The 17,389-nt window shown below is 38.0% G+C and overlaps 1 protein-coding gene across 10 annotated transcripts in view; it reads right to left on the bottom strand.

Annotated features, from left to right (window-relative positions):
• STK33 (serine/threonine kinase 33) overlaps nucleotides 1-17,389 on the bottom strand; it is a 211,487-nt gene that overhangs the window by 136,504 nt on the left and 57,594 nt on the right. The window contains exon 1 of one of the 10 annotated variants that reach the window (XM_086340175.1): nucleotides 5,449-5,627. The exons of the other annotated variants lie outside the window; for them this stretch is intronic. The gene's annotated coding sequence lies outside the window, so the exon portion shown is untranslated. Of the gene's footprint in view, nucleotides 1-5,448; nucleotides 5,628-17,389 lie in introns of those variants that run through there. 10 annotated transcript variants of the gene reach the window in all.

Here is a 17,389-nt window from a genome sequence, read left to right as displayed (position 1 = left end):
TGCATATTTACATTATTATTTAAAAGGAAAGTATGCATTTTTTTGGTGCTAGGCAAAACAAAAAGTGCACAAGAAAATATATGTGTGTGCTTGTAGTTCCAGGCAGAAAAAAAATTGCAGATGAAAATTTCCAGTGTGGGCAAGAAATAGTTAAATACTAAACCCCAATTAATCAGGAAGTCAGCAGCAGGGCTGCCATGAAGCCCAAGGATGGTGGCCTGGGAAAACTGACCACATAGCAGAAGTCCTAGAGGAACAAGGCAAGGGTGGCCAGGCATACACAGACAGGATTTTTTCCTACCACTGTATTACTCCTTGCATTCACAAAGTCTGGAATGTAGGAAAAACTCAATAAACATCTGTGGAAGGAAGGGTCAGTTCAGTTCAGTTCAGTTGCTCAGTCGTGTCTGACTCTTTGCAACCCCATGAATCGCAGCATGCCAGGCCTCCCTGTCCATCACCAACTCCGAAGTTCACTCAGACTCACGTCCATCGAGTCAGTGATGCCATCCAGCCATCTCATCCTCTGGCGTCCCCTTCTCCTCCTGCCCCCAATCCCTCCCAGCATTAGAGTCTTTTCCAATGAGTCAGCTCTTCGCATGAGGTGGCTGAAGTATTGGAGTTTCAGCTTTAGCATCAGTCCTTCCAAAGAAATCCCAGGGCTGATCTCCTTCAGAATGGACTGGTTGAATCTCCTTGCAGTCCAAGGGACTCTCAAGAGTCTTCTCCAACACCACAGTTCAAAAGCATCAATTCTTCGGCGCTCAGCCTTCTTCACAGTCCAACTCTCACATCCATACATGACCACAGGAAAAACCATAGCCTTGACTAGACGGACCTTTGTTGGCAAAGTAATGTTTCTGCTTTTGAATATGCTATCTAGGTTGGTCATAACTTTCCTTCCAAGGAGTAAGCGTCTTTTAATTTCATGGCTGCAGTCAGAGTAGAAAGCATGAAAAGTGAAAGCGGCGGGGGCAGGGGGAGCAGAAGTACATACAACAAAGCTGTGGCTCCATCTGAAGTATCAGGTGGTGATTACAAAGAACACTTGGGGAAGGTTCAGTTCAGTTCAGTTGCTCAGTTGTGTCTGACTCTTTGTGACCCGATGGACTGCAGCACACCAGGACTCCCTGTTCATCACCAACTCCTGGAGTTTACTCAAACTTGTGTCCATTGAGTCAGTGATGCCATCCAACCATTTCATCCTCTGTCATCCCCTTCTCCTCCCGCATTCAGTCTTTCCCAGCATCAGGGTCTTTTCAAATGAGTCAGTTCTTCACATCAGGTAGCCAAAGTATTGGAGTTTCAGCTTCAGCATCAGTCCTTCCAATGAATATTCAGGACTGATTTCCTTTAGGATGGACTGGTTGGATTCCCTTGCAGTCAAAAGGACTCTTAAGAGTCTTCTCCAACACCACAATTCAAAAGCATTAATTCTTTGGTGCTCAGCTTACTTTATAGTCCAACTCTCACATCCATACATGACCACTGGAAAAATCATAGCCTTGACTAGACGGACCTTTGTTGGCAAAGTAATGTCTCTGCTTTTTAATATGCTATCTAGGTTTGTCATAACTTTTCTTCCAAGGAGCAAGTGTCTTTTAATTCCATGGCTGCAGCGACAATCTGCAGTAATTTTGGAGCCCCCAAAAATAAAGTCTGTCACTGTTTCCATTGCTTCCCCATCTATTTGTCACCTATTTGGGGAAGGTAACTGGTAATAAATAAGTTTCTCAACTAAAAGTGAAGGTGGGCAGGTAATCAGCCTACAGTTGCTAAGGGTCTGATATGCAGAGACAAGGAGCAGCTCTGCAAAGGACACAACAGCTCCTGACATATTCGAAGCAAGTCTCTCTAGTTCCTGTGCACTATCTCTAAATACCACAAAGACAACTACATGCCCAGAAAGAATATGGATCCTCTGAGACTTTTTATTTATTATGTGGTCCTTCTGGCCTAAAACCCTGTATTAACACCTAGCAACAGAAAAGGAGGAAGGGCAGATGGGACTGTGATGTTGATGATATTCGGTATGCTGGGTGAAATGCACTGAAAAGCTAGATAACTCCAAATTTTATGTGAAGTTTTTAGAACTGGGAAGTCCATGTTTATAACTAAAGACTGTACATCTCCTGAAAACATATACAAAAATTTGTGTCTGAGAGTGCGTGGGCGTTCTTCTGAGAAGGGAGTCCAATACTTTTATCAGAGTGCCAAAAGGTCTACCATCTACCATACCCCCTTTCCCAAAAGGTCTACAATCTACCATACCCCCTTTCCCCAAATGTAAGAGCCACAGCCGCCATGATTCACAAACTAGATCATCTGTGGGACACAACATTCTAAATTTAAATATAAAAGAAGATATGAGAGTATAACACTTGTCATAAAGGTATTATTTCTCCAAACTAGGTTCAGGTACTTGTGTGTGTGTATGCGTGTAGCAAGGTAAATTTTTTCATACTGAGGTCTGGGTCAAAATGTTTGAGAGCCACTGCTCTAAGGCATAAGAAATGGCTATACACAACTTTGTAACATATTAAATCACCATCCATTGAAAACAATTAGGTGAGCTGTGGGTCCAGCGGGTATTCTGCTGTTTTGAGTGACACATGATCTACCAAAATAAAACTGCTATTATTAGATAATTGCAATCTTCAATACTCAGAAATGAACATATATCTTAGAAGGTCCGATTGATCTTAAGGAGACCAAGGACTATAAAGAGGTTGCCTTTGAAAGGACCCTGCACACTGGCTGTCTCTGGGAAAATGTGAAACACTGAATTAAGTGTTTAGGAATGAGAAAAGCACACACTTTTCTCTTAGACAGAATCTTCTCAGCATCTCAGAAGGATATCAGCGAAGGGGAGAGTATGTAAATCCATCCTTAAACCTGGCACAGCAATGAGTTTTAGAAAAATTATTACTTCTTTCACACAAAAGATACAGTAAATTTGCCAAGACCACTTGGGTGTAGGGGTGTCACTTTAGTCCCAATTACTAGTATCTGGTACTGTCCACTATTCTCTTCTAGGCCTCAAGACAAGAAACAAAAATGGCCCAGGCATTGGATTACTTTGTTTATGGCCTAAAATATTATTACTAAAGCAATTTATAGATTTGAGTTGTCCCAATCAATGCAAAATTTTCAAAAGTATCCTAGATTTTGCACAGCCAGACCACTACCTTCCTCAGTCTGCAAAAGACTAGAAGTTATCCCTCAGGTTCTGGCTTGGGGTTCAAGTATACCTGAAACCAAAAGTGAAGTACCATACTGAGATACTCCATCCCTCTTGCCCTGCTTACGCCCTATAATGCATGGAACCAGGCTTACATCACCCTGGCTGGAGACCCAAAACTTCCTCACTGGAGAAACTGCCTGATACGCTAAAAGGTGCATAGGTACTGACCTAATGGGGTTCTTCCCCTAATCCCTGGTTGCTGTTGTTTGGTCACTAAATCTTTTCCAACTCTTTTGCAATCCCATGGACCATCGCCCACCAGGCTCCTCTGCCCATGGGATTTCCCAGGGAAGGATACTGGAATGGGTTGCCATTTCCTTTGCCAGGGAATCTTCCCGACCCAGGGATCAAACCCGCATCTCCTGCATTCGCAGGTGGCTTCTTTACCACTGAGCCACCACAATCACTGCATCCCCTAGTAAAAGAGCTTAGATTGTTACCAGGTCACCTTTACTAGATGACACAGAGCTTGTGACACAATTTTAATACCTCACTCTTAAACAGGAAAACATAGTTAGACATTTTATGAAAGTCTCAAGTGTGAAAAAGAACAAACAAGTGGGGGGAAAGGATCTCAGAGAAAAAAGAGAGAAGGCCAGCAGCAAAATTATACCACATATATAAAAATAGCCTCTGAGAGTTAAAAGATATCATATCCATAAAATAAGAAGCCACAATAAAAGAATATTCAGAAACCAGAGGGAGTCCTGAAAAATCTAAAAAAGTTTTTTAAAAAATTAAATAAAGGAGTTAGAAGATAAATTTGGGAAATATCTTAGAAAACAGACCAAAATGACAAAAAGGTGGAAATGACAGTGAATAGATGGAAAAATTAAGGATCAGCCCAGGAGATCCAACATGTGAATAACGAGAGTTCAAGCAAAAAATATAGAAAATAAAAGAGAAGCAATTATCGAAGAAATAATACAAATAAACTTTCATAGGAGTAAAGAATTTCCAAATTGAAAGAGCCCACAGATTTCACAGCAAAATTAATGAAAAATTATCCACATTGACCATTATGAAATTTCAGAACACCGAGAATAAAGAGAAGAAAGATCTGTAAGGTGCCTTCACCATGAACAGGGGGACCGATGAACATTAATCCCACTAAAAGTGGGACCACCAGACACCATGTGTCTGATGATGTAATGCGAAGCTTATGACGTGAAACAATAGGAAATACACACCACCACTTATGAAGTATTATTGTTTAATAGTTGAACTAGAACTTAGTCAAATAAATCTAACTACTAGAGAGCTTTTTATTTAAATTGTATTTTTGAGTACTAAAATTTCATTTGAATACTAAAATTTCACTTGGTTATTACTCTTCATATCTTCTATTTCCATGCTGAGATGTTCTGTCAAGGGAAATATTAAGGGTGGACTTTGTCATTTTAGCACTCATAAGGTATATTTTTATATATTACTTTGTTATCACTAACTAAAGACAAAACGCCAATTGCAAGAATTTTTCTGGAAAAACAATATAGTTCGAGAATATAGGCAATTTCCCATTAATTTTGCAGAGTAACCCAAACTAACAAGATGTGTCCTGCACTGATGATGTCTGGTGCTCAGCAAATGCTTAATGAATGAATGGATGGACACACATGTATGCACGTCTCTACAGAGGCTGAAAGAGAAGCAGAGTGCCTACTCCTTTTAAAAGGTCCTAAAGAGGGGAGAAATCTAAAGCTTTACTTTCCTAACAGAATAGCCCCTAAAAGTCAGGGTCAGGAACTGCTTCAGGAGATAAATATAGAACAATGAACCACTACTGTCTGGCCAATTAACCGTTCTCACAAGAGTAAAAGTATATAAAAGCTAAGAGGAATGTTTCCAAACATACCCCTGATATAAACTGGTATGATTAAGTTTGAGTTGTCCAGAATCTGTTCTCCCTTTGACATTCAGCCATATCCAAGAAGTGTCAGGTCTAGCCAGAGGATTTCACTCCTGAATGATACGGCGAGTTCTCAGAAAAGGCATTCTTATACTGTATATCAAGCTCAATCCTCCAGGGGCTTGATGACAATCTCTGGACACTGTGCTGCATCTCACAAGTTGTTCTTTCAGTGGAGGCAATGGATCTCTCTGTCCTGATCTGATGAGGATATGAATAATCTTTTGGGAGACAGTGCATCAGTGAACAGGTGGACTAAGACTGCTGACCAACAAAGTAGAGATTAAAAACTCACCTGGAGACTCACCAAACCAAACTCTCAGCAAAAATAGGTTGTGTGCTTAGTCGCTCAGTCGCATCCGACTCTGTGACCCCATGGACTGTGGCCTGGCAGGCTCCTTTGTCCATGGGGATTCTCCAGGCAAGAATACCAGAGTGGGTTGCCATTTCCTTCTCCAAAAACAGGTTACATTCTGCCAAAAGGCAAGGATATTTTCACTTTTAGCCTAAGCAATGGAGAACTCATAAAACATCAATACTAATAAGGGCAAACTACCCTCGTTTTGGATTACAACAGGACAGCAAAAGATTTAAAGAAACTACCTGCAATTGCTTTTTTATGCTAAAGAATGCTCCCTAGCAACTCATGCAATAATTACCTGGCATTAATATAGTCAGGTGATTTATCTGGCATTTAACTAACATGAATATGTGTAAAAGAACTTGGAGAGGGTACCATATCCCTTTAATAGCTAACTCATAATTTAGGTAAGACACAGAGGCTAATATAAAATTTAAGCTATAAATTAATAAAGAATATTTGATAAATCATCCTTCAGTGGAGCCATAAACTAAAGATTATATGATCAATTTAGGTTCTAAACAACATTTTACAATGGAAAATAGACAAAGCAATTAAGAGTCCCTAAGGAATTCAATTCAGTTTAATACCTTTAAGTTAGGAATTGGATTAAATTATTGGGTTAGTGAAAAAGTTCATTGGGTTTTTCTATAACATGTTAAGAAAAAACCCAAATGAGCTTTTTGGCCAACCCAATATATCAATTACTTGAGAAAATGTGTACATTTTTCAATGAGCATATATTTAAAAACTGACAATTTGCTAATGAAAGAACAGAGGCTTTTCATTTAGCCTTTTCCATATAGGGTTTTTTTGGTAAATAGTTCTCAGTTTCTTGACTTGGTAGTGTAACACAATTTTACATTTCCTGCTTTATCTGCTGAAGCAAGATAACTCAGTAGCTAGATTTTCATTTCACCCAGAGCATAGTTTTATACAAAGTAAATTTCCTAACTTCAGAGAACATAACAACTATTGCCAATGAGAAACTCTTTAGGCAATGCCAGGAATCAGCCCCATGTAAAATTCTGCTCAAGTACAGTGTGAACAACTTACTAAATAGCTTTTTTCACAAATTTCAATGTGTTAGATATGTTCATGCATATCCTTCTATCATTGTATATTCTGAAATAAAAATATATATATAATGATACACAGTCCTAAGTCAGTTGCTATTTTACTTTTCAATTGTTTCAAATGTTTCACAACTTAAGTCTGTGATATTACAAGCCCCTCCAGAAGACTTAAACAGTATTAAAATCCTGCTTTCAATTTAAAGGGCAAAATATCTGGAAAATTAAGGTCACAATGTTAGAGAGTCTAATGGAGTATGGATTTCTGCTTGAAGTACTTCAACCAGAAACCTCAGCAATCTTAAATCTGTCTCTCCTGGATATAATAAGTTTTAAAGCTTTGAATGAATTTTCAGAATATGTTTCATATCTCTCATAACTTCAGAAAAGGATGCTGCAGAGAAGCAAAGAGAACAGTTTCTACAATAATGGAATTTTTATGCAGCACCAATAAGTCACAGAGCCTTTAAAACAAAAGATGAATAGGATCATTCTTAAAAGGAGGAAAAAATAACAAGCATTTAGGTTTCTTTGTAAGAATTTGCTCTTAGGTACAAAGTGTTGTTTAAAAGATCAAGAAATAGATTATTTTATCCCAGATGTCATAAATGCTATCAAATTATGATTAAATCAACAGTTAATATTAAAATATAAGGTATTTCTGTTATTTCTATAGCTAATATGCCTAGTTTCATATCCCATTATAAAACCTAAGTCATTTTTCCCGATAGGGCACTACCCAGGATATACTGAAAGACCAAATCACATGGAACATGTACAACTTTTGAAATAGGGAAACAACACAAAATAAAGTTCAAAAAATTTGCTTTTAAAATGTTCATTTAAAATAGTGGTTCTCAATCACTGGTAATTTCGTCTTCCAGAGAATACTTAGCAATGTATGGGGACATTTTGAAATGTCACAACCAAGGGAGTGCTACTGGCATCTAAAGGTTAAAAGCCAAGGATGCTGCTGAACATCCACAATGCAAGAGAGGCCCACTACAAAGACTTATCCAACCCAAAACCACAGTAGTGCTAAGGCTGAGAAACCTTGATCTAAAGCAACACCAAGCACACAATCAGATGTGCTTGAACAATGAAGAAATACTTGTTGAATGAAAGAATGAACCTTAATAAGTAAAATCACTTCATCTGCACTTTTTATAGCTTCTTGTTATCTCTATCAACCTGATTGTGCCTAATACAGGCTCTATTTCTATCCTCAAGATCTTTAGCTACTCATTCATCTTATTCCCCTATGGTATCAAGTATGACCAAATGAAACCATGTGTCTGTCAAGGATCTCGCCCTATGATATGGTTCCAAGGGAATCCAAAAGAGGAACACTATATTGACCATTTAATTGTCATTCAAATTAGCAAATGAAAATACCTTCAAATGCCTTCAGTTATTAAGAGCTCAAGAATATATAGTTTTTAACTATGGGAGTTAAAACACTATTACTTTATTTGGCCATATTTGTTGATAAATCAGTGTTAAGACTAAATAATTAAAATAAATAGTCTTTAGCAAATACATCATGTGAACAATGTAACAAGGGAAGGTTAAAAGGCCCACATGATCTTCTTAAATAGTAATGCACAATTTCCAGGTCAAAACAATCTTCAAGAAATTTGGGGGGACTTCCTTGGTGGTTCAGTGGTTAAGAATCTGCCTTCCAACACAGGGGACACAGGTTCAATCTCTGGTCAGGGAACTAAGGTCCCAAGTACTGTGCAGCAACTGAGCCCATGCACCACATCTACTGAGCCCACCCCACAATTAGAGAGAAGCCGTGCAACTCAACAAGGTTCCACATGCCACAACTAAGACCTGATGCAGCCAAATTAAGGAAAAAATATTTTTTTAAAAAGAAAGAAAATCATTTTTAAACTCTAGGGTCCCTAATTTAATATGAAAACTGCATCCAGAGAGGAAATTAGATTTTTCTACTTTTTAAATCCAGATTTATGTCTCCTTAATCACTATCTATTTAGAGATTTCTTAAATTAACAAATACCTAGAATCATGATTGCCCCTGAAAGGAATTACAAATATTTTATTTTTTACTTATAACTTAAAAGATTTTATTTGTTTTACTATTAATATTTATACAGTAATTTTATAAGAAAAGTAAATCACATAGTCAAAGAGAAAGAACCTCTGATAAACTCATCAACTTACAGAGAATCATATATTATTCAAGGGTTAAATTTTAAGAACAATAGCGTTAATCATAAAGATATGAAATTTCTAAATCATTTGTTTTTAAAGAATCTGCTGTTAATATAAAGGGGAACGTGAATAAAACTGAAAAAGACTGACAAAGAGATGCTTCTAGCCAAAACAGTAATGTTAAATGAATTACAAATACTAAATAAATCATAGATACTTACACATTATTCTGCAACTATACTTTGTTTTACTTGTCCTTGGAGAGAAATGTTTCTATCAGAAATCCTGCATATTTAAATATTGCCTTAGATAATGTTATTTCAATATAAAAAATAAACTAAGAATTACGTCAGCTAAAGCCATGGCATGGTCCTATAGTCATAGATTGAAGAGTAATCTAAAAGCTGTTCAAATGTTTATTCAGGCAGAAATAAAGGGCACCGCTTCTCAAAGAGAAATGGGTTTTAATAAAAACTTATAAAGTTGTCCACCAGAGGTACAGGTCCAGATGCACCAATGAATAAGGAAATTCTGTGTGGGATTGTTCCAAACTCATTTGAAGTCACATGTACTTGGAAAACCCAAAACAATCAAAATAAGTACATTATCTAGACATGCTTTCAAATCTATTTCTCCCCGCTGGGTATCAACAACCGGAGAGGGCTGATTTGTTCTTTTCGTCTTTTTTACAGCTAAACGAGCATGCAAACCTTCAAGAGAGAGGTAAAAATGGAAATGACAGAACCATTTATGAATCTAAAATAATCTCTGTGAATCAGTGTCAGTGAAATGGGCAAAAAGACATACAAACATCCCAAGTGAGTAGTAGCTCTGTAAGAAAATGAGAATTTAGGATGAGCAACATTACAAAAGATATTTTTGTATATTAATCCCTTGATGCATTTTGTTAGAGGCCACTAACAACTTTCTATAAGCAATCTAGCAACCAACAATTAACTTTTAAATCCCTTCCAAAATTTTTTTGTTTAGACCCTACCATATGCAAGAGATTATGTTAGGCACAGTGAGAAAAGCAAAGACTCATCCTTCACAAACTCTGGCCTCAAGAAGCTTACAGGTCTAGTGGGGAAGACATGACTAGAAATAACTTCAAAACAAAATAAGAAGAGTAAAGAGCTTAAAGAGCAGTAAAAATAATGTATCATAAGAAGTCAGAGGGCTTCCCAGGTGGCACTAGTGGTAAAGAACCCACTTGCCAATGGAGGAGATATAAGAGATGCAAGTTTGATCCCTGGTGTCAGGAAGATCCCCTCAGGGAGGGCATGGCAACCCACTCCAGTATTCTTGCCTGGAGAATCTCATGGACAGAGGAGCCTGGGAGGCTACAGTCCAACGGGTCACATAGAGTCAGACACGACTGAAGCAACTTAGCACGCGTGCATGCAAGAAGTCAGAAGAGGATTTCACCCACGGTCCAGTAAAGACTCCACTTTCCAATGCAGGGGGTGTGGGTTCAGTCTCTGGTTGTGGAACTAAGATCCCACATACTGGAGGGCGCAGCCAAAATAAGTAAAATAAATGAATATTTTATATCATAAGAATTAATGAATGAAATATAGTCATTAAAATAAATGAATAAATAAAACGTGTTTTTTGTCTTTTTAAAAAGTGACTTTCAGCTGGGCTGATCAGAGAAGAACATTGAGATTAAGTGGGGATATCTGTGATGGGCCTGGAAATACATATGTGATTTGGACAATCTCAGGAGGTAAACATAAGGGAATAGAAACAATACAAGTGAAGGTGGACCTATGAGAAAGCATCCATGGCTCATTCAGAAATTCTACTGGCTAACAGAGAGTACTGAAGAAAGAGAAGTAATTAAAGATGAAGTAGGACACTAAGACCAGGACCAGTGTGGAAGGGCTGAAAAGCGTGGACTTTGTTGGGTAACTGGGGAGCTGGTAAAGGTTTCTGAGCAGGAAAAAGCATCATCAAAATTGTGCTTTAGAAAAATCAATCTAGCTGTAATTGAAGTAACTGAACATCAATCAAAGGCAGATGATATAGCACAGTGAATATAATGTAAGCCTGCAGGAATTCAGGAATTCATTTATAAAAATGTAATTTATATGCATCTTTTCAGTAACACAGCTCTATAAACTGTCTTGCTCATAGACTAGTACCTAATTATATAAGCATCTAAAAAGGTCATAAGTACTATAAAATGATATCACAAAACCTCTTGCCTCTGCCTGGAAATCCTTCCACCCCCTTTCCCTTCCGGTAAACTCCTTATCCTGTAGGTCTAAGTTTAAATGTCACTTCCTCAGAAAGGCCTTTTTTAATCACTTATCCAAATTAGGTCTACCTGTTTTTTTTCCTTTCAAAAGAATATATACTTTTTCTTCACAGCATTTATCACAATTTATAATTATATATTTTGGTCAATAATTTGATTAAAATCTCTCTCTCCCACTAGATTGTGAGAGGAAGGTCATTACTATTTTTGTTCATCATCACATTCTCCAGAGCCTAAAACAGTACAATACAGGGTAAGTAAAGTGAAAGTCACTCAGTCGTGTCTAACCCTTTGCAACCTCATGGACCATACAGTCCATGGAATTCTCCAGACCAAAATATTGGAGTAGGTAGCCTTTCCCTTCTCCAGGGAATTTTCCCAACCCAGGGATCAAACCCAGGTCTCCCTCATTGCAGGCAGATTCTTTACCAGCTGAGCCACAAGGGAAGCCCAAGAATACTAGAATGGGTAGCCTATCCCTTTTCCAGTGGACCTTCCTGACCCAGGAATTGAACCAGGGTCTCCTGCATTGCAGGTGGATTCTTTACCAACTGAGCTATCAGGGACAACACAGGGTAGGTGCCTGATAAACATGTGGTCTGTGAAGAATGAATGAATGAAGAGAAGAACAGGTTTTTAGGCCACCACTATAATGCCCCTCTCTGCTAAATGTGCTATTGGTAAAAAATACTTTCTTGCAAAGGGAAAATTTAAAGAAATCTTAAATTTCAACTTAGAACAAGGCCAAATGCCTCTCTTCTAAAATCAGAATAAAATGTCTTCTAGAATCATAATAAAAGTCTATACTTCTTACACAGAAAATCTTAAATCAAATATTCCAGCCAGAATATACATTTCTATTCCTCATATTTTTATGAGAAAATTCATAAAGCAACTACTAAATAACTAGAATAAGGAATGGAATCTGAGTACAGAGTAAACATTATGAGTCAGTTGTAAATAGGTGATTATATACTTGTAGTACCTCCTTGATCTATGCATGCCATGTTAGAGCCTCAAAAAGAACTTCAGCATTCAACAGGAAATGTTTTATGTTAACCTAAATCATCATTGGAGTAGACAAAACCCTCAAAGATGACTAAATTTCTTCACAAACAATTCATTTCCACATAATAAATACAGGGCTTTAAATCACATGCTATTTATACTTTTGACCTCCAGGTCACAAACATGGTACAATGTTTCATTCATATAATAATACATTCATAGGAGATTAGCAAGGATCTTACTCAGTCATTAAAAACAACAAAATAATGTCATTTGCAGCAACATGGGTGGGACTTAGGAGCTTCCCTGGTGGCTCAGTGGCAAAGAATCCACCTGCCGTGCAGGAGACACAGGCTCAATCCTTGGGTTGGGAAGATCCTCTGGAGGAGGACATGGCAACACACGCCAGGATTCTTGCCTGGAGAGTCTCATGGACAGAGGAGCCTGCAGGGCTACAGTCCATAGGTCGCAAGAGTCGGACACAACTGAAGTGACTTAGCACACACGTACTGATGGATTTAGAGATTGTCACGCTGAGTGAAATAAGTCAGACAGAGAAGGAGAAATATCATATGGCATCCCTTATATGTAGAATCTAAAAAAGAAATTATACAAATGAACTTATTTATAAAACAGAAATAGGCTCACAGATTTAGAGTATGAACTTATGGTTCTCAGTGGGGAAGAATGGAGGTTAAGGGATGGGAAGTTTGGGATGGACATGTACACACTGTTTAAAACGGATAACCAATAAGGACTGTATAGCACAGAGAACTCTGTTTAATGTCATGTGGCAAACTGGATGGAAGGGGAGTTGGGGGAGAATGGTATATATATGGCTGGATCCCTCTGCTGTCCACCTGAAACTATCACAACACGGTTAACTGGCTACACTTCAACATAAAATAAAAAGTTTAAAAGAAAAAAAAAGATTAGCAACGTAATGAACTTTGAAAAGTCCAAAGGAGTTCAACATGTGGCATTTAGGACCTTATGACCAGATGCAGCCCTCATAAAAATTTAGAAAAATCACCTAATTCACCAGTATACCTGTACTAAGAAGGCCTAACCACCAGTAAGGAACTGAAGAAGTTGGCTGAACTCAAAATGCTGAGCTAACTTGGTAGACCAGAGTACCTAGAACAAAGGGAAAACACGATTTTCATCATTCATTTGGAGGTCCTTGTGCAGCCCACTCCAGTGTTCTTGCCTGGAGAATCCCAGGGACGGGGGAGCCTGGTGGGCTGCCGTCTATGGGGTCGCACAGAGTCGGACACGACTGAAGTGACTTAGCAGCAGCAGCAGCAGCAGTGCAACTAAATTCTGCAAACCAGATGCACTACAGAAACTGAAAATGAAAAGATCAACATAGATTTGTGCAAGGAGGTAGTTCGTTTTGCTATAAAGAGATATCTGCATTCTCAAAAAAACCAGTACACTGTAAAAATAGCACAATAGAACACATATGCTTTATGAAAAAATGCAGTTAGGGACACAACGTTCAAAAATTCTGGGGAACACATGTAAATCCGTGGTGGATGCTTGTTGATGTATGGCCAAACCAATACAATATTGTAAAGTAAAAAAAGTAATAATAATAAAAAAATAAAAAACAATTAAAAAAGCATCATTATAAAAAAAATTTTTTTGTCAAAGACACACACACAAAATATAGGAATCCAATACAACTGGTAGCACAGTTTCACGCATATTAAATGGTTAGGAAAATACATAAATATTGTACTTTATCTTGACAAAGACCTGAAGCTTGTTTATGGATGTGAGTGCTTGAAAGGTTGTAGCTTGTGAATTAATTGCTAAGTGACAGAAATAAGGTTATCTGAAATTGCAGTGTCCAACTCTTTGCGACCACATGCCCACCAGGTTCCTCTGTCCATGGAATTCTCCAGGCAAGAATACTGGAGTGGGTACCATTCCCTTCTCCAGGGGATCTTCCTAGGTATCTTGCATTGCAAGCAGATTCTTTACTGTCTGAGCCACCAGGGAAGCTCAAATTGCTTCCTAATATATAATAAACATGCTGAAATAAATTCTCAAGTTTTAATAGCAGAACTGACTGTATGGGTATTTAGAATCAAACAACCAGTGCCAACTGGATACTGCAATCATTTCTCATTGCTCAAATGTCTTGAGTTCACAAGACTTTGACAAATCACAGACTCTCTAATAGGAAAAAAGTCACAATTCCTAAATAGATTTGTGTAAGTCACATGGCCAAACTCTGGAAATATTGGAGCCTGCTAGGCTCCACGAAAGTACAGTCTTCTTCATAAAACCATTGCCTTTAAAGCAATAAGTATATAGTGACATAAAATCTAAATATTACTGGTAAACATAACATTTGATCAAATCTAGTTTTTACGTAGAAACTAGGATCATCTTGTCCTGTCAAAGTCCCTTGGCCTGCAAGGAGATCCCACCAGTCCATTCTGAAGGAGATCAGCCCTGGGATTTCTTTGGAAGGAATGATGCTAAAGCTGAAACTCCAGTACTTTGGCCACCTCATGCGAAGAATTGACTCATTGGAAAAGACTCTGATGCTGGGAGGGATTGGCGGCAGGAGGAGAAGGGGACAACAGAGGATGAGATGGCTGGATGGCATCACCGACTCAATGGACGTGAGTCTCAGTTAACTCCAGAAGTTGGTGATGGACAGGGAGGCCTGGCGATTCATGGGGTCACAAAGAGTCGGACGCGACTGAGGGATTGAACTGAACTGAACTGTCCTGTCATCTTCACTATCATCATTAGCACACCTTCTCACACTTTCTCTTCACCCTCAGCAGTCACTACTATGATAACCAAGGCAACGAAGCCAACACACTGGCATACCTGAACTCGTACATCTTTCCAATAGCACTGCTCTTGTCCTTGGTGCTAGGCTGGCATCATAACAATGGTCACATAGTGAAAAGAGCGTCTGTTAACAGATCCCATTTCACCTGTTTTTATTTAGGAAAATTCAACCTCCAGGAGAAATGTCTGAGCCTCTATTTACAGTATTTATCGAGCATTATTTATTCCACAGGCTTGTAGGCATCAAGAGCACTCAGGTCGGTGCTTTATAAAAAACAGGGGCTTCTTTATTTTCATTGAATGAATGTTAGTTGAACTTAACTTGATTGGTTTTGCTATTTATCCAAAATAATTTCAGTACCAAAATACTAAATTCCATTTTCAAAAGCAACACAGTCAGCAGTCACCACTAGTCAAAGATTATTTTTATTTGTTTTTAATGACTATGAAATTAGAAGACGACCGCTGTAAAAAAGTTTGGAAGACTTGAGTCTTGAGGGTACTAGGTCCTGATAGGATCCTAACAGCACCTCGATCCCTCACCTCAAGAGAGAACTAATTTTAATGGCTCTCATGTAGTATTCTAGAAGTTTTCTACACATATATGTAAGAATATATTACGCATTATCTTTAGTAAATAAGATCATACTATATCCTCATACTGGCTTCCCGGGTGGTGCCAGTGATAAAGAACCCTCCTGCCAGTGCCAGAGACTCAAGAGACGCAGCTTCAATCCCTGGGTTGAGAAAATCCCCTGGAGGAGGGAATGGCAACCCATTCCAGTATTCTTACCTGCAGAATCCCACGGACAGAGGAGCCTGGAGGGCTACTGTCCATAGGGTCGCAAAGAGGTGGATACAACGGAAGGGACTTAGCACACACACACATGTATTCTAAGTTACTTTTTTCCCTAAATTTATAATGCAGTCATTTTTCATTGTCAATAATATATTCATACAGCCTTTGTTTTAGTGACTATGTAATATTCCAAGGTATATAAGCACCTTAAAATATTTAATAAACTGATATCAATAGTTAAGAAAATTGTTCTCAAATTGTTTCTATTATAAGCAGTGCAATAAAAAACATCCTATTACATATATCTTTGTACCTTAGAATAAATATATTTGTAGAATGTATTCTTAGAAGTAGCACTGCAGAGGTAAAATATATGAATATTTAAAATTTTGACAAATGCCAAATAGTCTTCAAGAAAGGATATGAGAATGCCTATTTCATTACATCCTTTTCACCATTAGAAATTTCCAAGTTTTTCATCTTTGTCAAATTGATAAATGAAAAATGGCATCCCAATCTCATTTTACCTCTTTAATTATAAGTGAAACTAAGTAACTTTTCAAATTTTTAATATTTGTATTTTTCTATAAAGTCATATGATTGTCCATTTTTATACTGGGTTGCTCATATTTTCTTGTTGACTTATCAGTGATCCCTGAATATTACCAACATCAATCCTTCTTCTGTCAAATATTTTACAATTCTTCTTCCCCACTTGAGTGTTTGTTCATTGATTCTTATCATGGTGATTTTGCTATGCAAAGGCCCTTGCTTTTTATGAAGTCAAATTATTAATCTTTACCTCAATGATCTCTGGGTTTAGAGTTATATTTAGGAAGACCTTCTCTGCCCTAAGATTATAAAACTGCTCGCCCAAGTTTTCTCCTTAAAATAATAACAAGTAATTTTTCCTGAATGCTTACTCAGAGCCAAGCACTATTCTAAGGACTTTGTATATATTATTGCACTTAATCCTCACAACAAGCTTAGTAGGTGGGTAGTGTTATTATCGCCATGATACAGATGAAGATTCTGTGACGATGGATAAGGTTTAAACTTATCTGAGGTTACACAGCTGGTATGTAGCAGTGCCAAGATTTCAACTCAGACCAGGAAATTCATCAACTTTAAGCTTTAACTACTCATTTTCTCTGACTCTTAGTGACTCCACTAAGAAAAACAAGCAGTTCACATACTTACACATACCTTTACCTCTTCTTTCGTCCCTATCTTATATTTATTACATAATTCCTTTTTCATTATTAATTGTACAGCCTTTACATTTCTTCTGTTGCAGTTACTCATATTTTAGTTCCATACGCAAATGGATTCCACATACTCTGGGAGGCCTTTAATAGATCTGTTTCTCCACTCCCAAATTCTTTATCTTTATTTATCACTGAGCAGACTAATTTTATTTGTGAGCCAGTTTGGGGGGAACTAGATCCTCGAATGTTTGCGAATATCATGTGCTACCTTTATACGTAAATCACTGCTTGACTAGGCATCAGGTCTGCCCACATACAGAGACACTGCTCCACTGCCTCCTGGCTTTGAGTGTTACCACAGTACCTGAGCTTCCCTGGTGGGGCAGTCAGCAAAGAATCCACCTGTAATGCAGGAGACTGACTACAACGCAGGAGAACCCGGTTTGATCCCTGGGTTGGGAAGATCCCCTCAAGAAGGAAATGGCAACCCACTCCAGTCTTCTTGCCTGGGAAATCCCATAGACAGCCA

This window comes from Bos grunniens, chromosome 15, assembly GCF_055505025.1.
Source record: "Bos grunniens cultivar Pamir isolate PY7600 chromosome 15, Bosgru_T2T1.0, whole genome shotgun sequence".
NCBI classification, from domain to species: domain Eukaryota; kingdom Metazoa; phylum Chordata; class Mammalia; order Artiodactyla; family Bovidae; genus Bos; species Bos grunniens.
This window is presented reverse-complemented; position numbering and strand designations above follow the sequence as displayed.